The sequence below is a fragment of the Tympanuchus pallidicinctus genome, unplaced genomic scaffold, assembly GCF_026119805.1.
Source record: "Tympanuchus pallidicinctus isolate F22 unplaced genomic scaffold, pur_lepc_1.0 scaffold3, whole genome shotgun sequence".
NCBI classification, from domain to species: Eukaryota; Metazoa; Chordata; class Aves; order Galliformes; family Phasianidae; genus Tympanuchus; species Tympanuchus pallidicinctus.
This window is the reverse complement of record NW_026294747.1, coordinates 55,638,478-55,660,136: the sequence shown is the minus strand read 5'-3', so window position 1 is coordinate 55,660,136 and position 21,659 is coordinate 55,638,478. Positions and strand designations below refer to the sequence as shown.

Below are 21,659 nucleotides of genomic sequence, written 5' to 3'. Positions count from 1 at the left end.
GTGTGAGTGGCATTGATACTGAAAGGCTTCAACAATTTAGTTAGCATTTACAGAATAGACCTCTTGATGCTCCAGACAGACAGGACCCTGGGCGACTTGTTCTAGTAACAGATCTGCAGGTTGGTGGCCTTGCCTGTGGCAGGGGGCTGGAATGATCCATGGGGTCCATTCAAACTCAAGCCATTCTATAATTCTATGGTTCTTTCAGAAGTTTTTCCTAACAGCCAACCTGAAATTCCTTCCTCTCCAACCACATGTTGGACAGGGAGGGCAGCACATACCAAACCACATGCTGGTGCCTGGCTCTTGCACTCAAGCATCTCGTTAAGTATCTGTCTGTGGGGAAAGTATTTCTTACTTACAGCTCCCAGAGAACTCTATTCTGCTATTAATTACAAATATAAATAAGTAATGCGCTGCCGTGCTTCTCTGTATTTTCTATTTTTTAATTTGGATTTGAAACATTGAAAAATTAAAAAGTTTTACATGCAAAGCTACCTGGATATTTAATCCTCTTTGCAGGTTGGTGTATAGGTTTCACACCTTGAGGCGCTGGCACGTAATTAACATGCCCTTCTGCCATCACAGTTCTGTGTTAGAAAGGATTCTGGAACTTATCAGAAAACACCTCCTCTAATTTTGGTATGCAAAATTCTGATTACAGTATGAATTTTTTATTTCTTAATTCTTTACCTTTTTTTTTTTTCCACCCCCCGGGTACTGAAGCATAATTAATTCTGCTTTACTTCTTCTAATAGATTTATGTGTATTACCATATATATTAAATTTTCACTTCTATAACTTTCTTTTTTTCAGTTTTGTTGCTTCCCACACTGACGGCGTTCACTTCATTAGAAACATGTAATCCCTGAGCTGCGATCAAGACATAATTGCACATTTTTGTATTCTAATAACACACACATTCCTCATATTTTATCAGTGCAATTCCTAGCTATGCCTATACAACCTGGAGGAACCTTCTCTCCTGAAATGCTTAGTAGAACGGGGCAATTTTGTTCAATGGAAATGGAAGAAAGTAGTAGAGTCCAGAAGTTTATCCCCCTTACAGCCTTTTGATGTTCTGTTTTGGGGGATGATATACCACAGAAACTGTTGCAAGCAGTTACCTTCTACTTGTAATAAGCTGTCAGAAATAACAGGGAAAAGCTGGAGTAGTCACTTCAAATCCCTTGGTAGGACATCAGCTCTCACTGAAAAACCTGAGATCAAATCAGAGATGTGTCTGGTGACAGAAACAACGAAACTTGGAGCCCACACATGTTGTTGACCCCTGCCTTTGGGAAGTGAGCAGGTTTCCAGCCAAGGAATGCTGCGTGCAGCTGGCTCTCCTCCTGTGCCATCCCAATAATGCAATGATGTAATGAATTCAGCCTCCTGGCCTGCAACCACCACAGTATCCACTCCACGTGGGATGGGTGAGACTGGAGCACATCCTCTTGGATGTAGGAACACCTCTGAGTGTCACAGAGCCGTAGCATGGTTGGGTGGGAAGGGCCCTTACAGCCCACAGTCCTACTCTTGCTCTGGGCTGAGTGCCCCCCAGCTCAGGCTGCTCAGGGCTCCATCCACAGCCTCGGGCACCTCCAGGGATGGGGCACCCACAGCTCTGGGCAGTGCCAGGGCCTCAATACCTCTGGGTAAAGAATTTTCTCCTCACATCCAACCTAAACCTTCCCTCTTTTAGTTCAAAATCATTCCCCCTTGTCCTATGGCTATTGATTGGACCAGAGGAAACGGCCTCATGTTGTACTAGGGGAGGTTCAGGTTGGGCATTAGGAAAAATTTCTTCTCCAAGAGAGTATTTAGGTGCAGGAATGACCTGCACAGGGTGGTTGAGTCACCATCCCTGGAGGTGTTCAAGAACCAAGGAGATGCAGTACTAAGGGACATGGTTTAATGGGGAAATACTGGTGGTAGGTGGATGGTTGGACCGGATGCTCTTGGAGGTCTTTTCCAACCTTAGTGATTCTATGATTCTACCTGTCTCCTGCTTATAAGCTCCCTTTATACAAAGGAGCGTTGCTATATATGGAAAAGAAAAAAAAAGGTTTGTATTCCAATAGTGCACTGACAGGCTCTGTTTTGCACTCACATTCAGTAGGAAGCCTGGCCACCCACTAGAAGGTTCAGAATATTGCCAGTGGAGTGGATATCTGTCCTAATGCACAACATGCCCTATGCTTTCTGAACAGTCTGCTCCCTTCACGTGGAAAACAGTCTGCCTCTTAATCAGCATTCCAAAAACAAAAATGACACATGTATACATATTTATGCAACTCAAGCAGTTGTTATGTGATGTGCTGTACAGGCAGACAGCTCAGCACATCACTACACCCAAGACAACCCACTCTACAAAGGGCTGATAGCAGCAGAGCATCCTGAGCCCATAGCACAAACCACGCCTGCCGGTGGTGTTTCATTTAAAGTCAGTAATTCTAATCTGTGTTCCTGCAAAAGCATAGATAAACACCAACACTCTGTTAGAGCAATATTGATGGTTTGCTTGTTTGCTTGGGAAATCCCTGAAATCACAAAGTCAATTGTATAAACCCACAACCAGCAAACCAGATACCGTGTGGCACAGAGAAAAGAGAAGGGGCTTGGAGCTCAAACTGGAGGAGCTCCTTGGGCTCCCCCCGGCTGCCAGAACTCCACTGTGTTTCATGATGTGAAAGAGAACAAACCATGGACACAGGAATACCTCCACACACACAGTTAGCTAGCACAAACATCTTGGGCTGCATTCAGTGTATTTATTTCCATCTGCTAAAGCCAACGCTCCATATCTCTGGGCTGGATTCCTATGGTGTCCCAGCTGCCAACTGGGTTCTGCAGCCCCATGGATGGGGGATGGCCCCAGCTGCAGCAGTGACAAGTGCCACCTGTCTCCCCAGGAGTGGCACTGTGCCTGACAGGTACAGATCCTCACCCTGCTGCTGTCAGGTCTTAAATCACAGGTAAGGGACAAAGGACCTCACGGTGGGCTCCAGCTGCTGGGTGATGGCACGCCAGTCCCATCCCCTAGTTGCTCCTATGTAAGCTGTCACGCTGTGATGCAGTCAGGGCAACAAACCCAGGCCCTACACAAGGTCTAATGTGCTCCCAGCAGAAAGGCGAGGAACCATGGCTCCCTGTAACAGGATAAGTGAGGATAAGACTCAGTACTCTTCAGCAGAAAGAGCTCTTTATATCTGAGGACTTAAACATTATTATTAAATAGAGCACTGTGTAGCTAAAAGGGTTCACTGAATACATACCAACCAAGTTGTTCCCAATGACATCACAAAAAACCCCTACTGCAGAACCAGTCATTGTCAAGACAGCCAAACTCCTCTTCTTTGTCCTTGGACAAGAGTTAGGCAGTACAACGCCATCCCATCTCAACGTGGGTCAGCCTCAATTCCACACACATAAGGCAGAAGCCACAGAGGAACACTTGAGCAGCAGATGAAAGTTCCACACTGGTTTTACAACAGGCTGGCTTTGTTCAGCCACAAAGCATCAATGCTGCACCCCATGGGAAGCCAAAAGTTGCAGCAGGGAAGGCTCAGACCTGGAGGGAAAGGTGGAAATGTAGGCATGCTGATAAAATACCTTGTGGGCTGATAAGCCAACCTTACCTTCTTCAGGTTCAGTCTTTGCTTAGAAACCAGGTCACAGTTCAAGCAAACTTTAAATAAGACAGTATTAATGTGGTGCATACTGAAAGATCCCACCCAAAAGTCATCCTGCTCATTATGACACATAGGAAAGGTGAATAGTGCCCAAGCATGGAGGCAAAGGAACAAAGAATCCAACACCAAACCCCTGCCAGCCCTTCTTTCTGCCCCATTCCCACCTGCAGCCATCCCTGAGACAGAGCCCACACAAATGGCTAATTATTATCATTGGTCACAGTGAATGAGGACACGCTTCAGCCTGACACCTTCAAAGCAAATCCCAGCACAAAGTGAAGAGAGGAGGTGGTACCTAAGTAAGGCTAACACCACAAACCCTATTTTTCAACAGGATTGTTTCATGCACTTTTATCTGTAGTTCATTGCTTTGTTGACAACTAGCAACGGACAGCTAAGTGCCATTTCTGCAATAATAAAACACTGGAAGATAAAAGGTAGTATGAACACAGGTTAAATTAAATTTACAAATGAGATTCATATGGGAAAACCACAGCAGCTCGGCTGGGCAGCAAGACCAGGGCATACAGACCCATGCCACATCCCACACAGGCACAGAAGTGCAGGAGGAAGAGAGCATGTCCCCTGGCTCCATGCATAGGTGGGCTCCAAGGACACTTGAAACACCTCTATTCCTTGTGACTGTGATTAGCCCATGGTCACCTACAGTGACAAGGTCAGAAATTCCATCATGGGCACTAATAAGCACTGCGCAAGGGGCTGAAGCCACAAGCTCCTCCAGATTGTTTTTGCCCAGAAAGGCTAATTAAAAGCTAACAATAGTTCTGTAATTAACTGCTCAACATTTGAAATATAATTTGAGGGTTAAGTGGTTTTATTACGTTAGATCAAGATATTACCAAAAGAGCCTCAAAAGCAGCGTGCAGGTTTACACAGCCCTCAATCCCAAAGAGAATCAGAATAGGATTATAACAGATTTCACTGGCATGCTTCCCCTCTGGGTCCACTTTTAACCTCCCGTGCTGAATATAATGCTTTAGGTGAGGGATGTGGTCAGCATATACGGTGGGGATGGACTGGGGCAGGGGTCATGGAGCTCTTCTTCAACCACCTCTGATCAATGTTGGTATCATGATTTTATTTCACTATCATTATCACAGTGGCAGCAGCACTTGTGAGGCCATCCTCCAACACTTGCCAGCTTTGCAAAACAGCATCTGTACAGGGTAAGCTTTTCCTCTCTCAGCTTTTAGTTATGCCTTCATTCTACCCAATTGCTATTAGCAGTTTCTGAGTTGTTCTATATTAAACAATAATAATATTGCTAGACAAGCCCATCCATCCGCCCCAATGCACTTCTGGGCAGGTCTACTACAATGCCCTAAGTCCAACTGAAAACACTCCAACCATTCAGATTCTTCCAATTCTGCTATAAGCAGCCCCATCTAATGAACATATGAAAAATCTAATGAACTTGTGTTAAACACAGAGCAGGTAGCTGGTTAATGAAAGCAAGGTGTATTTCACGGCGCATGGCAGGATGTTGGCTGCAGGAAACAGGATGCTGAGCTCCAGGAATTAATGGAGCTTGGAGGGAGCAATCCATAAAAGCTGACTGACAGACCGAGATACACCTTATTTATTAGCAGGATCTATACAGGAAGGGAGGCTGGCACCTGATGGAGAGCTTCATTAAAACGTGGTGTCAGTCTTACATTATCTAAATTACGCCTAGATCCATACTTAATTGCATTGGATTAGCCCAAACAGGAGTCCCCTCTCAGGAAATAATGAGCTTCATACCTGACACTGAAAGAGACGAGGATGAATTTGAGTGCTTTGACTCTTAATCAGGCAATTATATTTTCTTCTTGCTCCAGAATTAATTAAAAGAAGAAAACAGCTACAACACTAAGATACTTCTAGAAGAAAAACACACATGACCACTTGTAAAAAGCCAAGTGAACCATACAAAGAGAACAGTAGGGAGCCCAGCCATCTCCTCTCCCATAGAGATGGAAATCAGACACAGCTCACCTGTTCTTAAGAGGTGAGGCAGATAGCCTTGCAAAATTAAACATTTTTTACTTGCATTCCTTATAAAAGAAAGCTGCACTGAGCTCACCTTGACCACAGAGCCCCTTGGAGTGGGTGGATCCTGTGTGAGATCACCCTGCGTGGAGCTGCTGGTGGGCCAGACCAGATCCCACCATCCCACACTGCATCCCACAGCACCAAGAGGAGCTGAAGGCATGGCCCTGACAGCCACCAACCCCTGCACAGCCTCCTACCTTCTCACAGGAGGACCAAGAAGGAGACCTGCAAGCACCAACAGACTCCTTCCAGGCTCACTCCCAAGCAGCAACGACACTCAGGCAGTAACCCAGCCACCCAAAAGCCCTGGCTGGGTTCTTGCTGGAGGAACCCACCTTGATGAGCTACAGCTGAGGGAGGCTTTCACCTGGTGTTACAATGCTGCCCATGGTTGCTTTGTGCCACAGCTTTCTCCAATCACCAACTAATGAAAAAAGCCTCAGAGGAGTAACCCCGACAGCACCGAGATTTGTAGAGCATTTCAACCACCCTGAGATAATTAAGAATTTGTTCGCTGAAGAAAACTGGAAACCTAAAAATCGCAGCAGCTGAACAAATTATTCCAAATGCTGCCTCATTTATTTCATGGTGATGTAGATTTGCAGAAAATTAACATAAGATGCAAGTTCAGTAGCTTATGTTGAGCTGAGAAATGCAATAAACCCAAGAACTGTGCCATGGATCTCCTGAAGTATCTTTCCATAGACCACAGCACCTCTATTCCTGATGTAAGCCAACACTAAATGAAATTCTGTTGGTTTTTGGCCAACCTCCTGAAAATCTTCCTATACTCAACTCACTGTAATTAAAGCATAGTTTTGGTAGCAATTGAACCCAGTGTCGATTCAGTCTGCAGTTGTCATTTCGAGCCCCTCTGCGATGGACCAAAGCACATCTGGTTACATTGTGGCTTTGGGTGACAAGCCCTCTCCCTCTGAAAATAGCAGGAAACATGTAATGGTTTCCAAGAAAACCCAACCCCATCCTTCAGAATCACAGAGTCACACAATGGTTTGGGTTGGAAGGGAGCTTTAAGACCATCCAGTTCCAACCTCCTGCTATAGCAGGGACACCTTCCTCTACAGCAGGTTGCTCACAGCCCCATCCTGCAGGCCTTGAGTGCTTCCAGGGAAAGGCACCCACTGCTTCTCTGGGCAATTTGTTCCCGTGTCTCACCACCCTCACAGTGAACAATTTCTTCCTAATATCTAGTCTAAATAACCACTTTGAAATGCCTTGTAAAGGGGAACACTCTATTCGTTGTTTAAATCAATAGTAGCTTGATTTCTTTTGTAAGGATACTTAAAAAGATTCTCCTTCTGAGCCACTGGAACTTCTACCCACATATTGGTACACAACTTTTTGTGCACGTTAAAACACAAAACTCCCTAGAAAGGTTCAGCATCATGGTTTGCCACAGACTCCTCCTCAGCCCATCCACCAGCTCCAGGCAGTTTCAAGTGCTCCTGACATTATGCTGCTGCTGATTTCCCTCATTGCACTTTCAGGTCAAGGCACACAAGAGTCTATCAAAAGCAGATGTAATTAGCACTCCGCAGAGTGCTGCAGGGTCACACAACCCCTGGCCCCCGACCCCCTCTGCACGTCGCCATCCCACCAGAGCCCATTTTGCATGCTCACCCCATGCTCCTCACGCTCCTCTTGACCCCAACATGCCCACCAATGGGGATGCTTTCATGGTGTGCCACGGATGCTTCCCAGCACTGCACAGCTATGGCCTGTGGGAGGCAGCTGCAGCCCCACAGCTCAGCACAGGGAATGGCTGGATGTGCAGAATGAGGAAGGAGCAGGAGGGGCAGAAGGCAGAAGCCAACCTCTTCCCAGCCAATCTCTTCTTCTTCAGGGGCAATTTTCAGGGGCTGTTTATGAGGATGGGTAGTGATAGCACAAGGGGAATGGTTTTAAACTGAAACAGGGGAGGTTTGGGTTGGATAGGAGGAGGAAGTTTTTCAGCCAGAGGGTGGTGAGGCACTGGCACAGGTTGCCCAAGGAGGCTGTGGATGCCCCATCCCTGCAGGCATTCAAGGCCAGGCTGGATGTGGCTCTGGGCAGCCTGGGCTGCTGGTTGGCGACCTGCACACAGCAGGGGGTTGGAACTGGATGAGCACTGTGCTCCTTTGAACCCAGGCCATTCTAGGATTCTATGATTCTCAACAGGGCAGCGCTGGAATAATCCCACCAACAAACACGCAATCAAAAGAAGTACAGACCCACACACCTGCCCCCCTGCCTGGGGTCCTTACAAAGATTGCAGAGGTGATTCTCCCTGCTGTACAATTAGCTCCTTCACACACATCTCCCCTAGGTGTTTGCAAATCCTCAGATAAACCCTCTACAGCGCAAACAAGCAAAGAAAAAGAGATAATGCTCCTGGTGACCAGCTAAATCCTTACAGTACTCTTGGGGAAAAGAACTGCACAATGACTGTCAGGCAGACACTTGAGCTTCTTTATTCAATGCGAGTAAATAATCTAATGAATAAATCTAGTTTCACAAAGTAGAATTCCCTGGGGTTTTCAGGCATCAATTAAACACTACAAAGAATCAAAATGACCAATCGAGTTCTTGAAGTGAAACCCTGAGAAATTCTACACCTACTGAAAAGAGCCCTGAGCGACTTGATGCTGGAGAAACTGAAATTAGCCATCAAAATCCATAGTGACTGCCTGAACGAGGGTAAGGTCAGCTCCTTCAGTAATTTACTCATCAACATTCATCTGCAGGGCCCAGTCTGGAGTGCCCAGGCTGCACAATAACCCTCTCCTGTCCCATTCCTACCCAATTCTAGAGATGCTTTGGGTGGTTTCCACAGACTCAGGCAGCTATTGGGACAGAATCACAGAATGGCCAGGGTTGGAAGGAACCTCAAGGATCATGAATTTCCAGCCCCTCTGCCACAAGTAGTGCCACTAACCTCCATATTTAATACTTGATCAGGCTGCCCAAGGCCCCATGCAACCTGACAGATATTGTGCCTGGGTGTATATATCCTCAATAAGTGCACCAGGAGAGCCTTTGGAATACTTTACTTATTTACTGATGAAAGAAAAAGTTTTCACTGCTAATCCTCTGAGGACCTCTCTAGCACATAGGGCTAGCAGTGCTGGCACAGAGTACAGCATAAAGCTGCCATCATTTTGCTCCTAATAATCAAACACAAAGTCCTGTCATGTAGCCTTCATATTAAAAAGAGGAAAACTAATTGCAGCCCTGTATTTTCATTATAAAAACATAATCTCCAAGCAATATTCGGAGGAGAAGATGCATCATTTCCAGAGGAGGACAGGGCTGCTCTGATGGCAAACCAGTGTTGGTTCCATAGTCATGAAAATCACAGACAGGAGCAACAACTAATCAGATGTACCCAGATTTTAAAAGCAAAGTGCCAAATCCACATGTATTGGTATTCACTTACATCACGCATCAAAAAAACGTTGCACAGGAGCACAAACTTAAGGCTGTTTCTATAGGAACCCAAAGGAAAAAAAATGCAGAGCACCAGCTCCATCTCTTTCCTTCCCTCCTCAGCCTGTTGGTGATTTTACACTGAGACTGAAGGTGTTCCCCAAAATGGCCTGTCATAATTCCTTATTTGTGCAGGACTGGAGCAGTGGGGTCCTCATTCATCACTTACCAGTTGGCCTTCCAAAGAGCATTCACAGATTGTGGCTCCACCAGGGATTCCATGAGCATTTCTACGGCTAACTGAAGTATACAACAGCACTGCTGCAGAACAAACTCAGCCCAAGGCAGCAGAATTTGCAGCCTACAACAGACCAGGTACAACGATACCAAAAACACCTTCCCAAAAGACAACAAAGAGCACAGTTGAGATGCTGCAGAGAGGAGGAGTACAGCATAAACAGGTTAAAAATGAGCTTCTGATGCACCACTGAAAAGCAAGGATTAAAATTCTCAAACAAATTGGTTGTGAAGAAAGACACGTCACTGTGTCACCTGGGTGAGGGACATAAATCTGGTCATGCTCGCATTCACTGTGTGAGATCAGGAACCTGGCTGTGATACTGAGGTTCCCAAAGCACATCCCTCTGTTCACTTTAATCCATCAGAATCACTGTTTGGGCTATCACATTCCTCTGAGCAATGGTTGGAGGCTGCCAGAGTGCACTTAAAAGAGCTGTCACTAGCACAGAGGGCCAGGAGGCACAGAGGATACGGAAACATGTTCAGACATCAAGGGCCAGAGAGCACAAGTGATGGAGCACAACGTCCATTGCTCCCCAGCAGGAAAAAGGTTTTGTTGCATGGTACATGGGATATTCCTCCAGGCTGGAGAGGCATGGGGTCTGTCCCAGCATAAGGAAGCTATGGAATTGAGCACACATCCTCCCAGCTCTGCACTGTGTGCTCAGACCACCCCCACCTGCATGATGGACCAGCAGTCCTCTTATGGCTCTGCCCATGCTTCCAAGTGGAAAACCAGCATGCATACAGAAGTCCAAGAGCTGGTCTGCCTGCATGAGTAGTTCCAATAAGTAACGTACTGCAAGAGTGAAGTCTAGCAGGCTGCAATGTTTAATTTATTAACCTGGTTTCCACTGGGAGCTGATATGAAACCAGTGACTGCTTGATTCATTTTGCCTGTTCCTATCGGTCCACCAGCATGCGGTGCAGAATTTCAGGCAGTATGAAGAAGTGATGCTAATTACTGGCACTGTGAACCTGCAGTCTGTGCCAGTGCTCTGCCTTCCCATGGGGCCCAGCCCCAGAGAGCTCATCCACCACTACACATCCACCATTCGCAGCCCTTGCAGGGATGCAGTGGGGATGCAGGGCAAGGGTTTGCCAGCAGCACACTGGTGCCAAGCAGTAGGGAAGCCCACATTGAGGGTAATACTGGCATTCAGAGAGGGGTTTCTGCTCCCCCTGGTATGAGTTATAGGAGTAATTAAGCTGAGTGCTCCGTCAACAAAAAGCTCTGGGCACATAAAACAAAAAGCCCCATAGCACAGCACAGCACGGTGGGTGCACAGAGCTGCAGTACAAAAGGCATCTGAAGGCCCTCCTGCAGCTGAGCAGGGCTTGCAGGACTCACTAACCTATTTCTTCTCACTTTCTTGGCCAGAATCCACAAGACACATGCATCACAGCAACAGCTTTCCTACACGTTTCTTGCCACTGAAAAAGCCTATTTATTAAGAAAGAAACTCTCAAATCATCTTCTAAAGGCAAATACTAGCAAAACAACAATTACCTGAAGTTGCTGATGCCATCTCCTATAATCTTCTCTCTCTTCACTTCAAAAGAACCATTTTCCCTCAATGACAATTAAATTCCCAGTACTGCCTAGTGCAGATGTAAGGGTAGCTCAGACACATCTACAGGCAAGGCTCGCCACTAAGCTGGCATTAATTCATCACCTTCTACACACAGTAAAATCAACTTTCAAAAAAACAACAACAAATTGGCCAGGCAAGAAGATGAAACATCTCAGAGCTGGACACGGTCATCCCCAAGCAGATGAGAAACGAACAAGAGACTATAAATGTTACAGACAAGGTTAAGTTATGGGTCAGCTTGGAAATGGAGCAGTCACACTTCGTTTGGCACTACCTGACTACCTCTAAATCTCATTGTCATACGACAAAATCACTCTTTTCATAGAATCATAGAATCACAGAATGGCTTGGGTTGGAAGGGACCTCAAGGATCATGAAGTTCCAACCCCACCACCGCAGGCAGGGCCACCAAACTCCACATTTCATAGCAGCCCAGGCTGCCTTGAACATCTCCAGGGACCATTTGGGATACAGGCTTACAGAAAGGATGCTGTTTGCACTTGTGCACTGTCCTGGGAGCCACTTGCTCCTCATTCTCTGGCTACCTGGAACCACGCATCATGCAGGTTGGGTGGGAAGCTTTCACACTGCTGGTCCTCTGTTCCTTGAGTTCAAGGAAAGATATTTAGAGTTTTTTCTCATCCAGCCACAATTACAGCTTAAATCTTAACTCATACAATTAAATGAAACAACCCACTGAAACGTCCCATTAAATGGGACGTGCAAACAGGAATTATGAAACCTAGGTTCTCCTATTTCTCTTTCAAATTCTTCTTAACTTACAGATACTCAGAAGTTTAGGATATAACAGAAAGACATTTATTGTGGGTTTCTTTTAAGTGCAAGATCAAAACAGAACAGAAGCTCCTTAGGTTACAAAAACACTGCATGAGATGGGCAGATGATGCAGTACGACAGCCCACCATCCCTTCCCAGCCTAAAAGAAGAAGAAGCAGTGAGTGACTGACAGCCAACTATACCCAAAGAAAAAAAGTCCTCATACATTATGATTCAGTTTCTCCTCTGATGACTACAGCTCACTGTCAATCATATATGGCTTTTCTTTATTTGGGGCAGGAAGAAGGTTGCTGTCTCCTTCGCCAGCGAGCTGTCTGTTTTCTTGTGGCACTTTCTACCCAAGGTATTTAAATGTTCTCATCTTGCACTTAACAGAAATACATAATAAACCTCCCAATTACCTTCTGCCCTTTTAAATGTCAAACCAATCAAAAGGTTGAAGGGGGGAAAATTAAAGCCTATTTTCAGAAGAGCACACTTACTCGTGTTACTGACCTTCAGGAGAAGAGTAGGATAGCACAGCTCCATTTCAGCACACATCCTGCCTTCCAGCCTTCAGAAATACAGTGTCTGTAACAAAACCAAATCCCAGGAAATGTAACCAGATTTAATCTAGGCACCCTTCTAAAGACATGGCCGGGCTCTGGCTGCCCGAGCAAGCCACCAATGCTCTTTCAGTGAGAGCAGACTGAACACAATGGAAAGCACTGCCTAAAAGGTCTGACTTTTCTTGCTGCCAGTCTGCTAATATGTGTTTTAGCACTTGTTTATGCATATTAGAACAAGAAAGTGAAACTCTCTGCATAGTGCATTCTTAAGAGTGACACATACCTATATTTGTGCATAGGTGCTTTCATTCCATGTCTGGCAAATCCTGTGGTTGCAAGAACATTTCCACACAGTTTTGCAGACACAAATTTCCCCATGCACACGAGCAAGAAATTGCTCACTTCAACACACTGATGGCTGCAGCTCATCACTGCTTGCAGTGCCTCTGTGCTATGATACCTCAGTATTGCCATGCAGGATCAAAGTCTGGTGGGCCTCGTCTTCCATCAAACCTCTTTTCTTCAGATACACATTGCACATTAACCCTGCAAAGACCAAGAAAGACGCTCAATTGTATAACTCAGCATACCAACATGGCTGCTGCAACATTAATTCTGGCACCGTGGCGTTGTGCTTACTTGGCTCTAGCAGACACACAGGACACAGATGTCACCACAGGGTACTGTGCACACAACAGTGAGCTCGGACAGAATCAGACATGCATGGCTGTTCTCTGAGATCTGCCCATAACGCTGCAGCCCAGGGAGATTTGTGATGCTGTGGCAGCTCCCTGCTCTGGCCTCGGAGGGTTGCTGCTCTTTGCAGTGCTTTCTGCATCCATCCTTCTGCTGGGAGCTGGGGACAGAAGTTTGGCTTTACACATTCCTGACTTGGGAATTTGGATCCAAACTTTCGAATCTAATGTCCACAGAAACAAAGCACGTGGGTCCAAAGCACGTGGCCCCATCTCTCTCCGCTCTCCTGGACTGGAGGAGGTCCTCAAAGCCCTACTGGGGCTTTCACTTGTGACCACAAGCATTTGGAGACAGGGGTGGACATGATGAGCATGAAAGGAGAGCACTTTTGTGTCCCATTTCCTCCCCTTTCCCATGGCACTCACAGGTGCCAGCAGCCACAAAGGCAATCACGCGGCCCAGTAAATTTACACAAACATGAAGTGATTTTGTTTTCGTTGCTGCCCCAGCTCCTAGAATTTATTAATATGGCACTAGCTGTCCCCAAGAATACTGCCTGCCAACTCTATTCCCACTCTCTAAAGCTGCACTATAAATCACACACCAGGAGAACATCCTGAATGCTGATGGCTGGAAGCTATGGCGATGATGAGAGCGCCAGGAAGAATAACTGATTTCTGTCCCAGTCCAAGCAGAAGGGCTCTTGCACACCACAGGGGTTTGAACAAGGGCTCTGTGAACAGGAGCAGTCGTCACCTCAGCACTGACTGTTAGCACAGTTAACGAAGGGATGGTACACTGGACTAGCAGCGTAGAAAGGCCTTAGTTTAGTCAGTCTCTTCCATTAGAGCATGATATAAATATGATCAGTTCCATAGTCAGATTAACAGAAAAAAATCTCCAGTTGCTATAAACCTTCTCATGCCAAAGCAGCACTGCCACATCACCCACTTGTTTGCTCGCTGCATATCTGCAATGAGGCTGTCCTCAGCAACTGAGCTTCTTCAGCCACAATGTAGTGATTTAAATCTGCACCAGGGTAAGCACTGGGACAGGACACAGAGCTAAGGATTGGGGCTCACCTGGATCTCACCTGTCCCTGCCCAGTGCAGGAGAGTTGGACCTGAGGACCTTTAAAGGCCCCTTCCAACTCAAATGATTCTATGGATGCTACTGAGAGCTCTCTGCCTACCCAGTGCTGAGCAGGGAAGAGGGGAAAAGCTGTATAGGGACAGATTATCCCACTTTGACTTGTCGAATGAAATGGTTGGGGAAAATTCTAATGCATTTCCTGTGAATGTTGTCAGCCTGCAATGACAAGAAAGCCTCCAGGCCTCACAGGAAAGAAGCCGTGTGCTTCCAAACAGGACAGGGCTCTGGGATCAGAGCTCTGGAGCGTGGCTGCACACAGCTCTGAGCTGGCACAGAGTGCTGGAGTGAGATGAGGCTGCCTATGGCACACACCTTCCGGAGCCCAACACATCTAGGTTGCTAATAAGGGCTGTACTGTGCTTTAATTGCTACGTCTGTCTTCAATGTTGTATTTATCTGATGCTTCAGGGCTTCTACACACTGCTGGAAGGGCCTGGGACAACTTTCTTTTCCCTTTCATGCATCATTTACATTCTTTTCATCTGAACGCAAAGCTGGGCAGCACTTAGAATCATTCAGGTTAGTAAGAGCTCCAACATCCCTAGAGCCAACCCGAGCCCCCACCAAGCCCACTGCCCACGTCCCGCAGTGCCACATCTCCACGGCTCTGGAACACCTCCAGGGACGGGAACGGATCGCTCGTTGTGAGAAGAACGTTTCCCAACGCCCAAACTAAGCCTGCCCTGGCCGAGAGTGCTGGCTGCAATGGGCGGCGATCCCAAGCGATCCTCGGTCCTGCAATGCCGCCCGTGGGGCTGCGCCCGAGCGCGGAGCGGCGCCGAGCCTCGAGCTGCGCTGCTACCGGAGGGTCTCGAGTGCCACCTGCAGCACGGCCCGCAGCACGGCCTGCTGCCGGATCCGGGGCTGCGGTGACGGGGCGAGGGGAAATGTTTCCGAACCGGAGGGGAGAGTTAGATCGGAGGTAAGGAAGGACAGAGAGTGTTGCCCAGAGAGACGGTGATGCCCCATGCCTGCATGCACCCGAGGTCAGGGGATGGGATGTGAGCGCTGATGGAGCTGTGGGTGTCCCTGTGCATTGCAGGGAGTGGGACCCAACGGCCATGAAGGGTCCCTTCCAACTCAAACCATTCTATCTCAACAGTGCACCTACTCAGACGTGCAAATTCCTTGCAGGATTCTGTCTGCAGAGATTAATGTCTCCAAGTTTAACAAGATCACCTCGTGTCAGTGTGTTACAGCTGGGAAGCATCCCAGTGTCTGTCAGTGTTCGAGACGATGCTGGCACCGGTTCCAGGCCAATAATCACAGAGTGACTGCAGCAGAACCTCAGCACACCAGTATGCCTGCAAGGGAAAGGTGCTGCAAAGGGGCAGAGCTGTGGGTTTCCTTCAAATCATGGAATCCTAGAATAGCCTGGGTTGCACAGGAGCACAGTGCTCATCCAGTTCCAACCCCCTGCTGTGTGCAGGTCGCCAACCAGCAGCCCAGGCTGCCCAGAGCCACATCCAGCCTGGCCTTGAATGCCTGCAGGGATGGGGCATCCACAGCCTCCTTGGGCAACCTGTGCCAGTGCCTCACCACCCTCTGGCTGAAAAACTTCCTGCTCAGTTTAAGATCATTCCCATAAAACCCCGTATCTCACATACAGAGATAACTGAGCTGACCAGGAATAGCTGTAAGAGAGCGAAGGTAAAATCAGTTTGAGCTATAAAGTGTCTGTTGGTGCTTTGCAAAAAGGATTCTCCATCACTGCAGGAAAGTGCTCCCTTCCACACACCTATGTGGCCTCAGTGTGCACCCATCCCTGCACTCTAAAGCTTGGCTTGGAAACCCAAGCTTATCAGCAGGGGGGAGACTGACTTTTTGTAGTCTGAGAGTGATAGGACAAGGGAGGATAGCTTTAAACTAAAAGAAGGAAGATTTAGGAGGAAAGCTTTCATGCTGAGGACAGTGAGGCCCTGGCACTGCCCGGAGCTGTGGGTGTCCATCCCTGGAGGTGCCCAAGGCCATGGATGGGCCCTGGGCAGCCTGAGGTGAGGGACACCCAGCCAATGGCAGGGGTGGGTCGTGGGGCTGGGGGCTGGGGGGTGTCTCCCAACCATTGTGTGATTATAACTATGATTCTGTGATAAAATCTAAACTCCTTACCGTTCTATGATGAAGCCACGTCCTTGTGACATGACTGAAAGATGTGCTGCAGCCTGTGATGGAGGTGCTGGTGTGGGTGCTACAGCCTCTCTTATAGCCTTGATCTGCTGAAAGAAACAAGAAATAATTTTGAAATAATGGCCTATCTCCAAAGAGTACCGTTTTGACAGATCACCATCTGCCAGTGAGTAAAGCAGTTTTCTGGAACCATTTCTGCCAGTTTTATTTAAATGTACAATAAGTGGGGGCTGCCAGAGGGGCGGCTGCAAGGTGCCTCAGTGGGGAGGCATTGCAGAATGGAACTGCCAGGTGTTTAAACCCTCTACTGCTCAACAAAGAAAAGTAGTGCAATGCCATCTCCTGTACTCTCCTTTGGGACCAAGCGAGCTCCCAAGGAGCAGAACTCAGTGCACAAAGCCACCCTGGCACCGTGCTTCCCCCTTCTGCAACCACCATGCTAATTTCAAGTAAAGGATCTCAGTTTTATTACTATTGCATCTTACTGCTTTTTAATGATCCATTAACTGCAATAAGAACGACACAGAAATGTTACTGAAGAGTTTGTGAACTATTTAATTATCTCCTGGGGTGTGTAGCTCTTCATCTGATTGTTCCTCTTTTAGGCTTTGTCTAGATTTGTGACAACACCATACCACGTCATCCCACATAATTTTAAGATTTCCAACATTTAAAACCAACTCTTGTGACCCGTTGGTTCTACAATATCCGAATCCATCCAAAAGGATGTGGTTCTCAGCCTCAGGTCTGTCAGCCTGAAGCCAAACAGCAGTGGTAGCCTCTTAGTGAGACCCCAGCCCTTGGCAATCATGCCTTTCAGTCAGGAGTGATGTACATCTTTGGGAATTTTACAGGTAATGATACTGCCTTGGGATTTGGGGTCCAGTGCTGCACTGAGTGCTGCAGGTAGCCTGAAGAAGAAGCACCTTCCTTCAAGAACTGTGCAGATGTGGCACTGAGGGATGCCATCAGTGGGCATGGTGGGGTGGGGTGGGCTTGGGCATCTTGGAGGTCTTTTCCAACCTGAGTGATTCTACAGTTCTGCTGGTCAGAAAAGGTAGAGACACGGAGCAGAGAGGGACCTGTTATGGAGTTGCCAATGGCACTGGCAGGGCAGGACAGGCACCTACTGCAGTGCATGGGAAAGTCCAGAGCCCATTCCTTGTGGGGTAGCATGCTCAGGGCCGGCACAACACCACGGGAAGCCCAGCAGCAAAGCTGCCCTCATGCTGTAGAGAACTGGGCATCACAAGCCTCAGGTCCACATCCCATAACACACTCTTGGGGCAAGGAGTCCTGAGGCCATCCCTCATTGCTTATCACTCAGATGGGGCAAACTGCAGGAATATGGCATTTCCAGAACATTCTCTCTAAGCACCCAGCACCGGGAACCTAGTTAACTATGTCTGGTGAAGGGTACCAAGGGGGTTCCCAGCAGCACGGCTCTGCCTGAGGCCCAGCTGAGCTCAGGGATGTATTTGTCATGCTCGTCCGTCCTGTCCGAGCTAAGCTGGTGGGATGAATGCAATCTATGCAAGAAGTTTCACTGAAGTGACAGGGATTTCTAATCCACATTGATTTGTTGTGAAGCAGGAAGCTTCTGTGGAGAAGTGGATTATTTCCCCAAATCTCTGCCGCCCTTCAATCAAATCTTTCCCTGGAGCAAAAAAAATAAAAATAAAATAAAATAAAATAAAAATAAAAAGAATCATTCAGGCTTCATCTTAAGAAAAAAATGAAAGATTTCAATGCATAGAACTTTGAAGTTTTTCTTCTCCAATCTTCTTCTAATGCTGAACGTTTGACCCACCACTTGCTATCTGCCTGGGCAGGAGAATGAAGGAGGAACCAACAGCAGCACGAGCTCATGGCAGTGTGGGCAGTGAGCACAAGTCTGGGAACTCCTGATCAAAGCCTGGGAGGGCCCAAGAGATCAACCAGGTCGTGGAGAAAGCATCAAACACAACTTGAACACCAGGCTTCTAATTGTATAAGCTTGACTCAAAGCCCACTAAGTTGATGTCCTTTTCCACTGATTGATGAGGATGTGTATTTCTTAACGTTAAGGTTTGTGAGAGGTATGATTGTACATCCCAGGTACCTGGAACCAAGCCTCAGTATAATAAGGAAACCTGACATTTACTGTATGAGCAGCAAAACTGGTTATGTAGCAGAAAACAAGACCACCAGGTGCTACCTGGGGTTACTCCTACCAAACGTATTTGCACAGACAACAATAATATCAGCTGGGGAACCTACTATCTGGTAACATCCCAGCTTCCTCCTCTTTGTGAAGGTCATGAAGAATTATGTTATCCTATAAAATACAGAAGATAAATAAACATTCCTTCCAGAACTGGACAAATAGCAGAAAATGAGGTTCATTAGGCTCGATCTGAAATCAAATTTCAGCTGGACCAGAATTCCTGAAGTCCAAATTCTTGCTTTCGCACCAGCATCAGCTCCAAACCCACGTCCCTAAAACCAAGCAGCCTCAAATGCTTTATCCCTTTCAGGGGGATGTGCAAGGAGGAATGTGCTGACAGCGAACAAAGGAAGGTGTTTGATAGAAGGTAACGTGTAAAAAAAGCTTTGAGACTACATTGGAAGTATTTCTTTCCCTCAGTGCTGAATCTGCTGAATGTTTTAGTTGAATTCCAGAGAAGAAATAACTGACAGAAGGAACTGGCACAGAAAAAAAATTTCAATCCATACAGTTAAAACTTTGCAAAGAAAACAATCTCTTAGCAAAAATGTTGACAGCATTAATACAAAGCTGCCACTTGCCTTAGCAGCAGCTTGTTCTACTTCTACAAAAATACAGGTAGTGGGTTATTTTCTAAGCCCTTACTGTTCAGAATCACATGCATTTCATTTCTCTGTCTTCTTTCTCTCCAGAAGAACTTGCTGTGTATACGGTGATAGACAACATAAACGTGTCATATGGGCCAAGAGGAGAAATTATACGGTGCCCAACCATCCAGACTGTTACCATAGAATCACAGAATAACAGAATGGCCCGGGTTGGAAGGGACCTCAAGGATCATGGAGATCCAACCCCCTGCCACATGCAGGGCCACCAACCTCCACATTTAATACTAGACCAGATCTAATACTAGACCAAGATGAAACCTCTTGAGTTTACCAATAGTCTCCCAGTGACAAACAGACTCGGTGCAGGTCTCCAGATGAGCTCAGTGACTGTAACTCCATCAGTCGTTACCTGGGTCAAGAGCTCTTTACAGAGCTGCAGGCTCAGGTTAATTACTACCTCAGTGAGCCAGAGGAGGCAAAGGTCTTAAAGGCTGTGTGATTAATCATTAAAACTCATCCCACCTTGAGACGTGCTTGCAGCATTTCCCAGGCTTCCTGTGAGTGTCACAGCAGGAGCCGAGGCGTGCATCCACCTGCAGCACAGAGGCACTGCTGGCAGCTTAATGCAGCTGGGTGCAGCTTGAGCAGCTCGCTGAGAGGTGTCCCTGCCCTGCAGCCGAGCAGGGATGTGTTGGGCATCAGGCAGCGCACAGAGCAGCGTGAAGATGTCCTGAGAACACACATTCATCTCTGTTCCTCAGAAACACTGCCATCCCTATTTATTAAATCTGTCCCTCCACTAAATAGAATCACAGCACGGTTGGGTTGGAAGGGACCACAAAGCCCCCCACTCCTGCCATGGCCTGGGTGTCCCCCAGCTCAGGCTGCCCAGGGCCCATCTATGGCCTTGGGCACCTCCAGGGATGGACACCTGCAGCTCCAGGCTCATCAGCTCAGGGTAAAGGATTTCCCCCTTCCCTGCCCTCTTACCAGGCAGTTCCCACAGGCCAAAGCTGTGAGCCTGGCTCAACAGCAACAACAGCAGCAGCACAGTCAGGAACGTGCTGCAGTTTGCTCAGGTGTGCTCTGATCAGGTATTTCACAGCCACCCATGAGACTTGGGTTTAATTTTCCTTCCTACTAAATTTCCACAAGCAAGGGAATGTATACCTTTGTTTTAAGCCGTTTTTTTTTTTTTTATTTAATTTCTCTTCCATTTCTGCAGCTGCCTCGGCATGGCAGCATAACCAATAAGTGAAATATGGATTAAGTCAGAGGAGCAAAGGGAACAGTGGGTAAGGAAAGTATTGCGATGAACATTTGTACGCTTGGCATTCATAGCAACACAAAAAGAGTATGAAATATGACCATGCATGTTCTGTATTTCTAAGGCAAGCCCTCACCCCCAGCTTTCCAAACAAAGACTAGAGCCTAAGATGGAACCCAGTCAGTCCACAGTCCTTTAAGAACAAGTGTGACAGTAACTGCTTGGAAGTGATTCAGATCTTGGGTGGCTCTTGGCAGACCTCTGCTCCTCATGGCTTGCAGAGCAATCCAGCAGGTCCAGGCTCTTTTGGTAGCTCATAAGTGCCCTGAGATAAATGAGACAAGTCTGTTCATTGACACTTGTGGGTAGAAACCCATTCACAAACATGTCAACACAGTACAGTTCAGGCTTGGGCTTGGAGGGAAGATTAAGGTTGGATGTCAGGGGGAAGTTCTTTGCTATGAGAGTGGTGAGGTGCTGGAACAGCTGCCCAGAGAGGCTGTGATGCCCCGTCCATCCCTGGAGGTGTTGAAGGCCAGGTTGGATGGGGCCCTGGGCAGCCTGGGCTGCTGTGAAATGGGGAGGTTGGTGGCCCTGCATTGGTGGGGGGTTGGAGCTTCATGATCCTTGAGGTCCCTTCCAACCCAAGTCAATTCTATGATTCTATGATGATTGGGCAGGGCTCAGGGTTATGAAAACCAGCCTTTATAAATCTACATCCAGTCTATCTTTTTTCATGTCAGCGCACAATCATGATAGAAAATAATGCTGGGGATGGACTGCAAAGGGTCCCCTTGCCCACTTTCCCTGCTAAGGTGGGAGCAGCCTGACTTGAATCATCCCTCACATGGCTTTTTCTGACACCTTCCCAGCAGCCAGCAGCCATGACTCCACACTGCTCCCAGGCATTGCTTCCTGGGCTCCTGCTCTGCTCTGCAGCCCTCGCTCCAGCAGAACACATTAGTCCTGACAATGCACATAACGTTGCAAAATACAGGTTTTCAAAAAAGCAGCACAAAAGGGGCAATAATTCATGACACCAATTTGTTAAATGCCTTGGTTTACACTTCAGTGCATCCGGTGGATTATTTTTGGAGAAAGCTTCCAGCAGTCAAGACCTGCAGCCACTTAAAACTTTTTATTGGCTAAACCAATCGAGCTGCCAACATTAAGCACAAGGTATTTA

General features: G+C 47.2%; 1 long non-coding RNA gene across 1 annotated transcript; it reads right to left on the bottom strand.

The window, feature by feature from the left end:
* Window positions 1-2,265: 2,265 nt before the first annotated feature.
* On the bottom strand, window positions 2,266-6,097 carry LOC128087269 (uncharacterized). Its single transcript, XR_008209735.1, has 3 exons — window positions 5,948-6,097; window positions 4,015-4,118; window positions 2,266-3,574 (listed from the first exon to the last, which is right to left on the bottom strand). It is a non-coding gene; the product is annotated as an uncharacterized LOC128087269 (long non-coding RNA).
* Window positions 6,098-21,659: the final 15,562 nt, after the last annotated feature.